We start from the raw sequence: 14,630 nt of genomic DNA, 5'->3' as shown, positions 1-14,630 counted from the left end.
ACATTTTCCCCCCAGTGTTCATGTAACATTCTCAAAAATAGACATATATTGGGCCACAAACATCAACAACTTCAGGAAGATTGAAATTATACCAAGCATATTTTCTGACCATAAGGATTTGAAATTAGAATTCAACTGCAAAAAGGAAGTAAAAAAACCCATCAATAGATGAGTGGAATACTGCATGGCCATAAAAAAGAAACCTAATTTTTGCAACAGCATGAATGGACCTGAAAAGCATTATGCTAAGTGAAATAAGCTAGTCAGAGATAAGTACCATATGATTTCACTCATATGTAGAATCTAATGAAGAAAATGAACTAATAAACAAAATAGAAAGACTCATAGATACAGAAAGCAGCAAGACAGCTGTCAGAGGGGATGGGGCTTGGGAAGGCTGGGTGAAGAAAGTGAAGGGATTAAGCAAAGAAAAAGAAATGTCATAGATACAGACAACAGTGTGGTGATTACAAGAGATAAAGGAGATAGAAGATAGAAGAGGGTAAAGGATCAATAAACTATTGGAAGGAGATGACTCGAGATGGTGATACACAATACAATATATAGATGTAGTTTTATAGAATTGCACACCTGAAACCTATATAATTTTATTAATCATTGTCACCCTGATAAATTTAATAAAATAATAATAATTAGCCCATCCTTAATCCTAGTACATTTACCTTCCTGCTTCTGTTAGGATTCTGATAGCTTAAAATGTTATCTGCCCTGGTCACAGGTGTATGTGTTTTTGCTATAAAGCTAACCATCTCTTTTTGGTTTTGAATTTGACAGAGCAGATGTTTTAAAAAAGCAAATATGGGAAATATATGTCTTCTAATTATGTGTATCTTTTCTATGTGTGCTTAGAAGAATTTTTTGGTAAAGCTTAGTCTATTACTTCGTGTATCCATTCATCTGGCTTCCACATATCAATGGTGGCCTCTATAGGCTCCTCAGTGAGCAGAAGTTCCAGCATGACGGTGGGCCAGCAGGCACAGTCCAGAGCACACTTGGTCAAGGGTTCTGGTGGGGAAGCTTAGTTTGGAGTGGCCAACCCGGATTTGGGGGGGTCTTATCCATCTTTCCAGGGGAACTGACGTCCCTGTGAAGGCCTGGTGTATGCCGAGTCAGCCGGAAAAGAGTAGATGTTCTGCAGGCAAAGCTCCATCGCCACGGGACACAGGCTCCGCTCCCTGACTGGCATGAGGCTGGGGTATAAGCAAGAGCTGGGCAGGAAAGGTCTAGCCAGAGTGAAAGGTTTTAGACTTTAGCCTAAGGTTAATCAGAAACAATTAAACAGGCCCTGGCCGGTTGGCTCAGCGGTAGAGCATCGGCCTGGCGTGCGGGGGACCCGGGTTCGATTCCCGGCCAGGGCACATAGGAGAAGCGCCCATTTGCTTCTCCATCCCCACCCCCTCCTTCCTCTCTGTCTCTCTCTTCCCCTCCCGCAGCCAAGGCTCCATTGGAGCAAAGATGGCCCGGGCGCTGGGGATGGCTCCTTGGCCTCTGCCCCAGGTGTTAGAGTGGCTCTGGTCACGGCAGAGCGACGCCCCGGAGGGGCAGAGCATCGCCCCCTGGTGGGCAGAGCGGCGCCCCTGGTGGGCGTGCCGGGTGGATCCCGGTCGGGCGCATGCGGGAGTCTGACTGTCTCTCCCCGTTTCCAGCTTCAGAAAAAATACACACACACACACACACACACACACACACACACACACACACACACACAGAAACCATTAAACAGTTTTAATAAGGGGTATGACTCCATATGACTCCATCACATCTGTGTTGTGGAGTAAGTTTCTGTGGCACTGTGTAAAATTGCAGGTGGGAGTTGGGGGGGTGGGGAGGGTTGGGGGAGCAGCTGGGCTACTAGAGGGCTCCAGGTGGTAGGCATAATGTGCCCAGATGGGAGTGGGGAGAGAAGACGTATTAGACAGGTTCCTGAGGAGACAGGATTGTGGGATCTGTCTGCTAGGACCTGAGAGTGAAGGATAGGAGGGTACCAAAGACAACTTTCTGGACCTCTGGCTTGTTCAACTGGGCATATGGTTGTGCTAGGACCTGGAATGGGGAAGCCAGGGCAAGACGCAGATGGCAGAACAAAGCAGCAATGAGTGGAGAGCCAAGCAGGAGATCCAGAAGGGATAAATATCATGTGCAGATGGGACTGGAGGTTGTAGAGTGTGAGTTCACCCAGGGAACACACACGGAGAGAGGAAAAGTGCCCCCCACCAAATCCAGGGCACTGCCTATTAGGGACGGGCCAGGGAAGAGGGTCCTGCCACAGAGACAGAGAAGGAACAGCCAGAAAGGGAGGAGGAAAGCCCAGAGTGGGCATCCTGGCGAGAAGAGGCGAAGCAGATAAAAAGAGACTGTTTAAGAATGACGCCAGCTGGCTCAGTGGTAGAGCATCAGCTTGGCATGTGGATGTCCCAGGTTCGATTCCTAGTCCAGGCACACAGGAGAAGCAACCATCTGCTTCTCCACCCCTCTCCCTTCTCTCCTTCTCTCTCTTCACCTCCAGCAGCCAAGGCTCAATTGATACGAGCACATCAGCCCCTGGGTGCTGAGGATGCCTCTGTGGAGCCTCCACATCAGGCACTAAAATTAGCCAGTTGTGAGCATGCTCCCAGTTGGGCAGAGCATCAGCTTCAGATGGGGGTTGCAGGGTGGATCCTGGCCCGGATGCATGTGGGAGACTGTCTCTCTATCTCCCCTCCTCTCACTTGGGAAAAAAGAGAGAATAAAAGAAAGAAAAGAAAGAGAGAAAAGAAAGAAAAAAAGATAAGAAAGAAGCCCTCAAGTGCAAGCACTGCCACAACAGTGGCAGTGAGGTACATAGAGCTCGAATTTCTCAGTCAGGACGGCACTGGTCACCAGAGACAACGTTGAGACAGGAGCGTCACTGGAGGGTGGAGCTGGCAGGAGTTGGATTGCCATGGTGATTAGAGATGGATTGAGAAGGGTAGTCAAAGGACCTTTCCAAGAAGGTCGACTAGGACAAGGAAGAGGTTGGGAGGTGGTGATTATCAGCTCACTATTACTAAGTAACAAGTCACTTCCAAATTGTGTAAAAACAACAGCCACCTGTTATTTCTCACAAGATTTCAGATTGACAAGATAGTTTGGCTGAGCCAGGCCAGGCTCCCCTGAGCTGGGCTGGGTTGTGTCCCATGTTTGCAGTCAGCTGCCCTGTGTGGCCCCACACCCATCAGGAGAGCCTGAGCTTGTCCTCATGGTGGAGGCTCCAGGACACCCTGGCTTCCAATGACAAACCGTCACTCCCTGCACTGCTGTGACCACAGCAAGTCCAGCCAGCTCAGATCCAGGGTGTGGAGAAATCCCACCTCTGATGAGAGGAGCTGCAAAGCCACAGGAAGAGGAGGTGGATGTGGGCAGGAAGGTGTGGCAGTGTGGGCACTTCCTCACCCATCCCCCACAGGCAATACACAGCCTCTCAGCTTCCCCTCTGCCCTCTGCTGACCCCATTCTCCACACAGGAGCCACAGTGGCCCTCTGATCACAGGTCCCACTGCAACATTCCCATGCTTCGAACCACCTTGAGTTGATGATGGTGGATTTATCTGGTACTGCTTCCTGTGGGACCTGTTTCCCTGCACTGTGGGCACCCCCAGGAAGTGTCAGCTCTCCCTCCTGAGGCTTTGCCAGAAGCCCCCTCACTGTGGGATTTCCCTCACGGGTCTGTATGTTTCTGCAGTGATTGTCTTTCTAGACACAGCCCCACTTGGGCTGGGGCCTCACGGGACATGTTCCACTTTGTTTCCCAGGATGGTCACATACCTGGTCAGTGAGCATTTGAGGAGTGAAGCAGCATGAAGGAAACAAGAGACTGGGTGATTGGAGCAGAAGGGGTGTGAGTGTCCTGCGGTGCTGGCCGGGAGACCAGCTGCAGTGGGCCTTGTCCACATGGGACAGGCGCAATGTCACCTGCGTGTCGTGGGCACTTAGTTCTCCACTGCCTGCCTCTTGCTTCTCCCTATAGCCTGTTAGACCCCCAGGACAGAGTGGTGAGAGCAGACCTCTGGCTTTGCTCCCCATCTCAGGAGGAAGCTTTTACTTTTTACTGGTAAGTCCATGAGCTGTGGGTTCTCATAGATGCCCCCAGGTGGAGGAAGCTCCCTTCTAGTCCTAATTATTTTGTTTAGCAAAGGAGAAAGAGAGAGAGAGAGGGACAGACAGGGACAGATTGACAAGAAGGAAGAGAGATGAAAAGCATCAAGTCCCAGTTGTGTCACTTCAGTTGTTCATTGATTGCTTTCTCATATGTGCCTTGACCGGAAACTACAGCAGAGCCAGTGACCGCTTGTTCAAGCCAGGGACCTTGGGTTCAAGCCAGCAACCTTGGGCTTCATGCCAGCAACCTTTGGACTCAAGCCAGTGGCCATGGGGTCCTGTCTATGATCCCATGCTCAAGTCAGCTACCCCATGCTCAAGCCGGCGACCCTGTGCTCAAGCTGGTGAGCCCGTGCTCAAGCTGAGAACCTCGGGGTTTCGAACCTGAGTCCTCAGTGTCCCAGGCTGATGCTCTATCCACTGTGCCACCACCTGGTCAAGCTAATCTTAATTTTTGAGTTTTGTTTTTGTTTTTAGTGAGGAATCAATGCTGATTTTGTCAAGTGCTTTCTCTATATCTATTGAGATGATCATATGCTTCCCCCCTTTTTAGTTTATTTTATAAATTTATTTTTATTGAATATAATTATCATATAACACTGTGTAAGATTAAGGTGTCCAGCATTCTGACTTGATACACATATATACTGCAATACGACTATTACTTTAGGTTACCTTAAAAGCTTTACACATCACTGTTATCATTTCTTTCTTGTGGTGAGAACAATTACAATTGGGTCTCTTAGCAGTTTTGAAGTTTATAAAAGAGTGTTGTTCTCTGTAATCTCTGTGCTGTGAGTCAGAACTCCAGGATTTTTTTATTTAACTAGTTGCAATATATTCCCAATTCTCCTAACCCCCAGCCCCTAGTAACCATCCCTCTACTTTCTGTATATATGAGTTCAACTTTTTAAAATTCTACATATAAGTGGTATCATTTAGTATTTGTCTTTCTATGTCTGACTTCTCTCGGTTCACTAAATGCCTGAGAAGTCTATCCATATTATTACAAATGGCAGAATTTTCATCTTTCTCATGATTTGATAATATTCCGTTGTGTGTATCACATTTTTTAATCCATTCATTCACTGACACACTTAGGATGTTTCCGTATCTTGGCTGTTGTGAATAATGCTGCAGTGAACATGGGGGTGTGGATATCTCTTCAATATCCTCTTTTCATTTCCTTTGACTAGATACCCAGTAATGAAATTGCTGGATCCTCTGGTAATTCTATTTTTAATTCGAGTAACCTCCATACTGCTTTCCATAGAGAGTAAGCCAATTTGCATTCCCACCCACAGTGCACAAACGTTCCTTTACTTTCATGTCCTCACCAGAACTTTTGTCTTGTCTTCATCACAGCCATTCTTAGGGGTGTGAGGTGACGTTTCATGGTTTTGATTTGCGTTTCCCTGGTGATAAGTGATGCTGAGCATCTTTTCATGTACTTGCTGACTATGTGTACATGTTCTTTTTTTAAAAAAAAAAGTCTACTTAGTTTTGCTTCCTACAATGTAATTTTTTTTGTTATTGAGTTGTATGAGTTACTTTATTTTAAATATTTAACCTCATATCTAATATATGATTTGCAAATAGGTTGCCTTTTCTTTCTCCTCCTCCTCCTCCCTGCCTTCCTCCTCCTTCTTCTTCTTTTGGTTAGTTATTTTGCTGTACTGAAGTATTACTTTGATGTCTCATTAAATCAACTAGTGGGACATCAAAGTAATTTTGTTGCTTGTGCTTTGGGGTCATATCAAAAAACAAACAAATAAAAAAACAAAAACAAAACAAATCATTGCCTAGACTGATATTAAAGAGCTTCCTCACTATATTTTATTCTATGGTTAAGTCTTGAATCCATTTAAAGTTTATATTAGTGATTTAGTGATTGGTGTAAGATAGGTATTCAATTTTTGTTTCTGCATGTAGTTATCTAGTTTTCTCAACACCGTCGGTTGAAGAGACTATTCTTCCCCTCATTGGCTCCCTTGTCAAATGCTATTGACTATGTATACAGGGATTCATTTCTGGGCTCTTTATTCTGTTCCATTGTTCTCTGTGTCTATTTTTAGGCCAGTGCCATACTGTTTTAATTACCATAATTTTGTAGTATATTTTAAAATCAGAAAGTGTGAATGCCCTCAGCTTTGTTCTTTACCATGAGTCTTTAGCTATTTGAGGTGTGTGTGTGTGTGTGTGTGTGTGTGTGTGTGTGTGTATGTGTGTGTCTCTGTGTGTGTGTGTGTGTGTCTGTCCATACAAATTTTAGGATTTATTTTCTATTTCTGTGAAAAATGCCATTGGAAGTTTGATAGGGATTCATTGAATCTACACACAGCTTTAGGTAGCATGAACATTTTAACAATCTTAATTCTTCTGATCCATGAATATGGAACAAATTTCTATTTCTTTTTGGCTTCAGTTTCTTTCATGAATGACTCGTAGTGTTGTTTAGAGCTTTCAAATCCCCCCCCACACACACACAGTTTTATCAAGACATAAAACTTACACACACAGCACTGAGTACATCTAAGGAATTCAACTTGATGTACATATATTGTAAAATGATTACCACAATAAGTTTAGTGAACATCCATCATATCATAAAGGTTTTTAAAAAGCAAAAAATGTTTTGTTGTTTTTTTCTCTTGTGATAAGAACTTTTAAGATTTACTCTCTTAACAACTCTTCAGATATGAATACAGCAGTGCTAATTGCTGGTCTAATGCTGCACATTTTATCCTCAGGACTGGCCTACGCTGTAACTAGATGTTTCCCTTACTGACCACATCCATTCAATCCCTTCCCTCATCAGCTTCATCCCATTACTCCTTGTTCACTTTTTTGGTTACATTTATTCCTACATACTTTTTTTTAAATTCTATTGTGAATGGAATAGTTTTTGTATTTCTTTTCAACTATTTCTCTGTTAGTGTACAGAAATGCAACTGATTTCTGTGTGTTGATTTTACATACTGCAACTTTACTGAATTTGTTTCTTAGGTCCAACATTTTTTAGGTTGAATCTTTAGAATTTTATATAAATAAGATCATGCCATCAGCAAACAAACAATTTTACTCTTTTCTTTTTGATTTAGATATCTGTTCTTTCTCTTTTTTTTTTTTAGCAAGAGTGAGAGAGAGAGAAAGGGAGGGAGATGAAAAGCATCAATTCGTAGATGCAGCATCTTAGTTGTTCATTGATTGCTTCTCATTGGTGCCTTGACCAGGGGGCTGCAACTGAACCAGTGACCCCTTGCTCAAGCCAGCGACCTTGGGATCATGTTGATGATCCCACACTCAAGCTGGTTACCGTGCACTCAAGCAGGCAACCTTGGGGTTTCAAACCTGGGTCCTTAGAAGCCCAGGTCAATGCTCTACCCACTGCACCACCACCAGTAAGGCAGGATGTCTGTTCTTTATTTATCATACCTTTTTTTGTTTATTGTTTTTTAAATTAATTTTAATTTATTATGTTAACATGAATTCAAATGTCCTACTCAAATAACACCTCACCCCCACCCATATGTCCCCTATAACACCCCATTTGCCTCCATCTCCCTAACTCCTCCCCCCCCTGGGATTTGCTGTTCTGTTATCTGCATTTATGTGTTAGGTATATATAATTTCACTAATCCCTTCACCTCTTATCTTGTCCCCTCATCGCTCTTCCCTCTGATATCTGTCCCTCTGTTCCCTGTGACCCTGCCTCTGTTTCTAGTTTGTTTCTCAGTTTATTGTGTTCATTAGATTCAACACATGAGTGAGATTATATGATATTTGTCTTTCTCTGCCTGGCTTATTTCACTTAGCATAATAATCTCTAGGTCCATCCATGCCATCACAAAAGGTAAGATTTCTTTCTTTTTCACAGCCACATAGTATTCCATTGTGTATATGTACCACACCTTGTTAATCCACTCGTCCACTGATGGACACTTAGCCTATTTCCAGATCTTGGCTATTGTAAACAATGCTGCATAAACATGGGGGTGCATATCTTCTTTTGAATCAGTGATTTGGTATTCTCAGGGTATATTACTAAAACTTGGATAGCTGGGTCAAAAGGCAGTTCCATTTTTAATTTTTTGAGGAAACTCCATACTGTTTTCCAGAGGCTACACAAGTCTGCATTCCCACCAGCAGTGCAGGAAGATTTCTTTTTCTCCACACCCTGTCAGCACTTACTGTGTGTAGATTTGCTAATAAGCACCATTCTGACAGGTGTGAGGTGATATCTCATTGTGGTTTTAATTTGCATTTCTCTGACGATGAGTGACTTTGAACATTTCTTTCATATGCCTATTGGCCATCTGTATGTTCTCTTTGGAGAAGTGTCTATTCATTTAATTGCTAGTTTTTTAATTGATTGTTTACCTTCCTGGTGTTAAGTTTTAAAAGTTTTTTTTATACATTTTGGTTATTAACTCCTTATCAGACATATTGGCGAATATGTTCTCCCATTGTGTGGAAGAACACACAATGTTCTTTTTATTTTGTTAATGGGTGTCTTTCACTGTGCAAAAGCTTTTTAGTTTGATATAGTCCCATTTGTTTATTTTGTCCTTTATTTCACTAGCCTATGGAGAGAAATCTGCAAAAATATTGCTACAAGAGACATAGAAGAGCTTACTACCTTTATTTTCTTCCAATATGTTTATGGTTTCGTGACTTACATTTAAGTCTTTTATCCATTTTGAGTTTATTTTTGTGAGTGGTGTAAGTTGGTGATCTAGTTTCAATTTTTTGCATATACCTGTCTAATTTTCCCAACATCATTTATTAAAGAGACTGTCTTTATTCCATTGTACTCTCTTACCTCCTTTGTCAAATATCAATTGATCATAAAGGATGGGTTTATTTGTGGGTTCTCTGTTCTGTTCCATTGATCTGTATGCCTGTTCTTATGCCAGTTGCAAGCTGTTCTGATTATAATGGCCTCCCACTTTATTCTTCATTTTCAAGATTGCTGAGGCTACTCATGTTCTTTTCTGGTTCCATATAAATCCTTGGAATATTTGTTCTATATCCTTGAAGTATGCCATTGGTATTTTAACAAAAATTGCATTGAATTTATAGATAGCTTTGGGTAGTATACAATTTTAATGATGTTTATTCTTCCTATTCATGAACATGGTATATGCTTCCACTTGTTTGTATCTTACTTGATTTCTTTTTTCAATGTCTTATTATTTTCCAAGTACAAGCCTTTTACCTCCTTGTTTAAATTTACTTCTAGGTACTTTATTTTTTGTTGTTGTTGCAATAGTGAAAAGGATTATTTCCTTAATTTCTCCTTCTGACAGTTTATTTTTGATGTATAAAAATGCCACTGATTTCTGAATATTAATTTTATATTCTGCAACCTTGACAAATTCATTTATCAGGTCTAATAGTTTTTTGACTGAGACTGTAGGGTTTTCTATGTACAGTATCATGTCATCAGCAAATAATGATAGTTTTACTTCTTATTTTCCAACTTGGATGCTTTTTATTTTTTCTTTTTGTCTGATTGCTGTGGCTAGGACTTCCAGAACTATGTCGAATAAGAGTGGTGAAAGGGGGCACCCCTGCCTTGTTCCTGATCTTAAGGGCATTGCTTTTAATTTTTGTCCATTGAGTATGATGTTGGCTGTCAGTTTATCATAGATTGCCTTTATCATGTTGCAGTATGTTCCCTGTGTTCCCACTTTTCTGAGAGTTTCAATTATAAATGGGTGCTGGATTTTATCAAATGTTTTTTCTGCATCTATTGATATCATAATGTGATTATTATCCTTCCTTTTGTTTGATAAATCACACTGATTGATTTGCAAATATTGTACCAGCCTTGCCTCCTTTGAATAAATCCCACTTGATAGTGATGTATGGTCTTTTTGATGTATTGCTGGATCTGGTTCACTAATTTTGTTGAAAATTTTAGCATCTATGTTCATCAGGGATATTGGCCTATAGTTTTCTTTCTTTGTAGTGTCTTTACCTGGTTTTGGAATGAGAATAATACTAGCCTCATAAAAGGAGCTGGAAGTCTTCCCTCCTCTTGAATTTTTGAAATAGCTTGAGAAGGATAGGAGTTAGTTCTTCCATGAATGTTTGGTAAAATTCACCTGTGAAGTCTTCTGGCCCAGGACTATTGTTTGCTGGATTTTTTTTTATAACTGTCCCATTTCATTTGTTGTAATCAGTCCATTTAGGTTTTCTGATTCTTCCAGATTGAGTTTTGGAAGACTGTATATTTCTAGGAATTTATCCATTTCACCTAGGTTGTCCAGTTTTTTGGCATATAGAGCTTCATAGTATTTTTTTACAATCTTTGATATTTCTGCGGTATCAGTTGTTACTCCTCTATTTTCATTTCTAATTTTATTTTAGTCCTCTCTTTTTCTTGATGAGTCTGGTTAAAGGTTTGTCAATCTTGTTTACCTTTTAAAATTACCAGCTCTTGGTTTCATTGATCTTTTGTCTTGTTTTTTAAGCCTCTATGTCAGGGGTCGGGTACCTATGGCTCGCAAGCCAGATGTGGCTCTTTAATAAAAAAAAATTAATAATGTTAAAAATAGAAAACATTCTCATGTATTACAATCCATTTATTTCCTACCACTCATGTTCATGGTTGCGGGTGGCTGGAGCCAATCACAGCTGTCCTCCGGGACAACACCAAATTTTTATTGGATAATGTATAACATACACGGGTCGTTCATATGGCTCTCACGGAATTACATTTTAAAATATGTGGCGTTCATGGCTCTCTCAGCCAAAAAGGTTCCCGACTCCTGCTCTATGTCATTTATTTCCACTCCAATCTTTATTATTTCCTTCCTTCTACTTCCTCTGAGCTTTATTTGATGTTCTTTTTCTAGTTCTTTTTTTTTTTTTTGTATTTTTCCGAAGCTGGAAATGGGGAGGCAGTCAGACAGACTCCCGCATGCGCCCAACCAGGATCCACCCGGCATGCCCACCAGGGGGCGATTCTCTGCCCATCCGGGGTGTTGCTCTGTCGCGACCAGAGCCACTCTAGCACCTGGGGCAGAGGCCATGGAGCCATCCCCAGCGCCCGGGCCATCTTTTGCTCCAATGGAGCCTTGGCTGCAGGAGGGGAAGAGAGAGACAGAGAGGAAGGAGAGGGGGAGGGGTGGAGAAGCAGATGGGCGCTTCTCCTGTGTGCCCTGGCCGGGAATCGAACCCGGGACTTCCGCATGCCAGGCCGACGCTCTACCACTGAGCCAACCAGCCAGGGCCTCTTTTTCTAGTTCTTTTGGGTGCAGGGTTAGATTGTCTATTTGAGCTTTTTCGTGCTCTTAAGGTATGCCTGTAATGCTAAGAACTTCCCTCTCAAGACTACTTTTGCTGTGTCCCATGGATTTGGGGTTGTTGTATGTTTGTTTTCATTTGTTTCAAGAATTTTTTAATTTCTTCCTTGATCTCATTATTCACCATTTGTTATTTAATGACATGCTATTTAGCCTCCAAGTGTTTCAATGTTTTTCAGGTTTTCTATTATAGTTGATTTCTAGTTTCATGCCACTGTGATCAGAGAAGATACTTCACATAATTTCAATCTTAAATTTATTGAGACTTGTTTTGAGTCCTAACATGTGGTCTATCCTAGAGAATGTACCATAAGCACTTGAAAAAAATGTATATTCTGTTGCTTTGGGGTGAAAGGTTCAGAAGATATCAATTAAATTCAGTTGATGTGTGTTATTTAAGGCCAATGTTTTTTTGTTAATTTTCTGTCTGGAGGATCTGTCTATTGATGTTAGTGGTGCATTAAACTCCTCTACTGTTATATTGCTGTCAATCTCACCCTTTATTTTCATCAAAATCTGCTTTATATATTTAGGTGCTCCCATATTAGTTGCACAAATATTTATAATAGTTATATCCTCCTGTTGGATTGTTTCCTTTATCATTATGTAGTGCCTTTCTTTATCCCTTACTATAGCCTTTGTTTTAAAGGGTATTTTGTCAGATATAAGTATTGCTACCCTAGCTTATCTTTTCATTTCCATTTTCATGAAATGTTTTTGTCCATCCCTTCACTTTCAGTCTATGTGTATCTTTTGTTCTGAGGTTGTTCTCTTGTAGACAGCATATGTATGGGTTCTGTTTTCCTATCCATGTGGCTAACCTATGTCTTTTGATTGGAGCATTTAATCAATTTACATTTAAGGTTATTTTATTATTATTATTATTATTATTTTTAGAGACGAGAAAGAGGGAGAGAGAGAGAGGAGAGAGAGACAGAGAGAGAAGGTGGGGAGGAGCTAGAAGCATCAACTCCCATATGTGCCTTGACCAGGCAAGCCCAGTAAGGTTATTATTGATATGTACTTATTTACTGCCATTTTATTCTTTAAATCTATAATCCTCTTTTTCTCAATTCTTTTTTTCTTTTCTCTTTTTACAGTAGGCCCCATTTCTTGCAGTGCTGGTTTGGTTGTAATGAATTCTTTGAGTCTCTTTTTGTCTGGGAAGCATTTTATTTCTCTTTCAATTTTCAATGATAGCCTTACTGGATAAAGTAGACTTGGTTGTAAGTTCTTGTTTTGCATCACTTTGAATATATTACCTGCCAATCCCTTCTGGCCTCAAGTATTTCTGTTGAGAAGTCAGATGTCATCCTTATGGGGGGCTTCTCTGTAGGTAATTAACTGCTTTTCTCTTGCAGTTTTTAGTATTCTTTCTTTGTCTCTTAACTTTAGCATTTTAATTATGATGTGTCTTGGTGTAGGCCTCCTTGGGTTCCTCTTTAATAGGACTCTCTGTGTTTCTTAAACTTGTGTGGCTCCTTTCTTCACCAATTTAGGGAAATTTTCAGTTATGATTTCTTCAAACAGGTTCTCTCTTCCTTGTTCATTCTCTTCTCCTTCAGGAATCCTTATGATGTGGATGTTGTTTCTCTTCATGTTGTCACAGAAGTCTCTTAGTGGATTAAAGGTCAGTTGAGGCCCTGGTTGCAAAAGAAAATATTAGGCCCCTTAAAAAAAAGGGGGAGAGACAGGGAAAATAAAAATACATGTTAACCATATTTTTAAATAAATAAAAAATATTATGTACTATTAATGTTAAAATTGCACATATGAAAACAAATTTGGTGTCATTAGAAAAAAGTCTAAGTTAGGTTTTGTGTGGCACTTCAGAAGTTGGGGCCCAGGGCATGCATCCATTTTGCCCACTGTTAAATCCGCCTCTGCTCTTAGATTTTCTTCAATCTTTTTGCACCTCTTTTTGTTTTGCTGCTCTGCTTCTGCGCTTATGTTTATCTTGTCTTCTAGATCACTAATTTGATCCTCTGCTTCATCCAGCCTGCTGCTGATTTCCTTCTAGTGCAGTCTTCATTTCTGCTATTGTATTTGTCATTTCAGACTGGTTCTTTTTTTATGATTTCAATGTCATTTTTGATGTTTGCTATCTTTTTATTTAAGTACTCATTATGACCATCCATTGTTGCTCTAATATCTTTGAACATCTTAAAAATAATTATTTTAAACTCTGCATCTGGTAGTTTGGTTACTTCCATTTCATTTAGTTCTTTTTCTGGGGATTTCTATTATTGATTCAATTGGGTGATATTTCTATTTCTGCTCATTTTGTCTGTGTATTAGGTAGCTCTGTCTGACTTTGAAATTTATTGTGGTATATTTATGAGGAAGATGAGCTTAGTGGTACCGACCTCCAGGCTACCTGTTTTCCTTGCTCTAGGAACATTTCTTAAAGGTACTATTTTCCCTCCTGTTGTATGTGAGCACTGAATGCAGTTGTTCCTTTTAGGGGTGCAGTTATCCCTTCAGGCTGGCTGGCTCTAAGGATCAACCTTGATCATGTGTATTAGACACTGTCCAGTGTCTATCCTGTTGGGCATATTTATTCTTCACAATGTCTGGTGCCTGCTAGACTCTACTTTTGTGCATGCTCTTTTGTAGCTAGCTGAGTCTAGGGTTGGTGTTATCTGCCACCCACTACTAGTTGTGTAGGTTCTAGGTCTTCTTGGGCTGGCATAGTCTGCTGTGGGCTACCTGTCTGCAGCTACTGCAGTGTTCACTGTTTGTGTCTGTGTTTTCTGTGAGTGGGGAGTGTGGGAAGGACCAAATTGTGTCTAAGGATCAGCTTCTTCCTGCTTAGAGATGACAGCAGCTTTGCAAAAACCCAAAGCTCCATACTATTTGCCTCTACTTCTCAGCTGCTACACCTCCTCTTGCAGTTGCTTGGTCTTCCCACAGAGTCTTCTGTGGGAAGTCTTTAGTATGGGCTCAGGCTGACGTCATCTAACCAACCCTTCTACCGGTTGCAAGCTTGGTGAGTTAGGGTAACTGAGGTTGGGAATACAACGTTAGTGAGACTCCCTACTTCAGGGGTCTGTTGGTCAGGAGCTCAATACAGGGAATGTGGCCCCTACTCCAAAGCCTAATCCCTTAGCCACTTTTGGATGCTCAAATTTTATTTCTCCCCAACAAGGTGAGCAGCAGTTTCAGATCGAGTGTGACTGA

General features: G+C 41.1%; 1 non-coding gene across 1 annotated transcript; it reads right to left on the bottom strand.

Annotated features, from left to right (window-relative positions):
* Positions 1 to 11,302: 11,302 nt before the first annotated feature.
* On the bottom strand, positions 11,303 to 11,378 carry TRNAA-GGC (transfer RNA alanine (anticodon GGC)). Its single transcript has one exon. It is a non-coding gene; the product is annotated as a tRNA-Ala (tRNA).
* Between the last annotated feature and the right edge of the window lie 3,252 nt (positions 11,379 to 14,630).

This window comes from Saccopteryx leptura, chromosome 3, assembly GCF_036850995.1.
Source record: "Saccopteryx leptura isolate mSacLep1 chromosome 3, mSacLep1_pri_phased_curated, whole genome shotgun sequence".
Classification (NCBI taxonomy): Eukaryota; Metazoa; Chordata; class Mammalia; order Chiroptera; family Emballonuridae; genus Saccopteryx; species Saccopteryx leptura.
The sequence above is the reverse complement of the archived record's forward strand: the minus strand, read 5'-3'. Positions and strand labels throughout refer to the sequence as shown.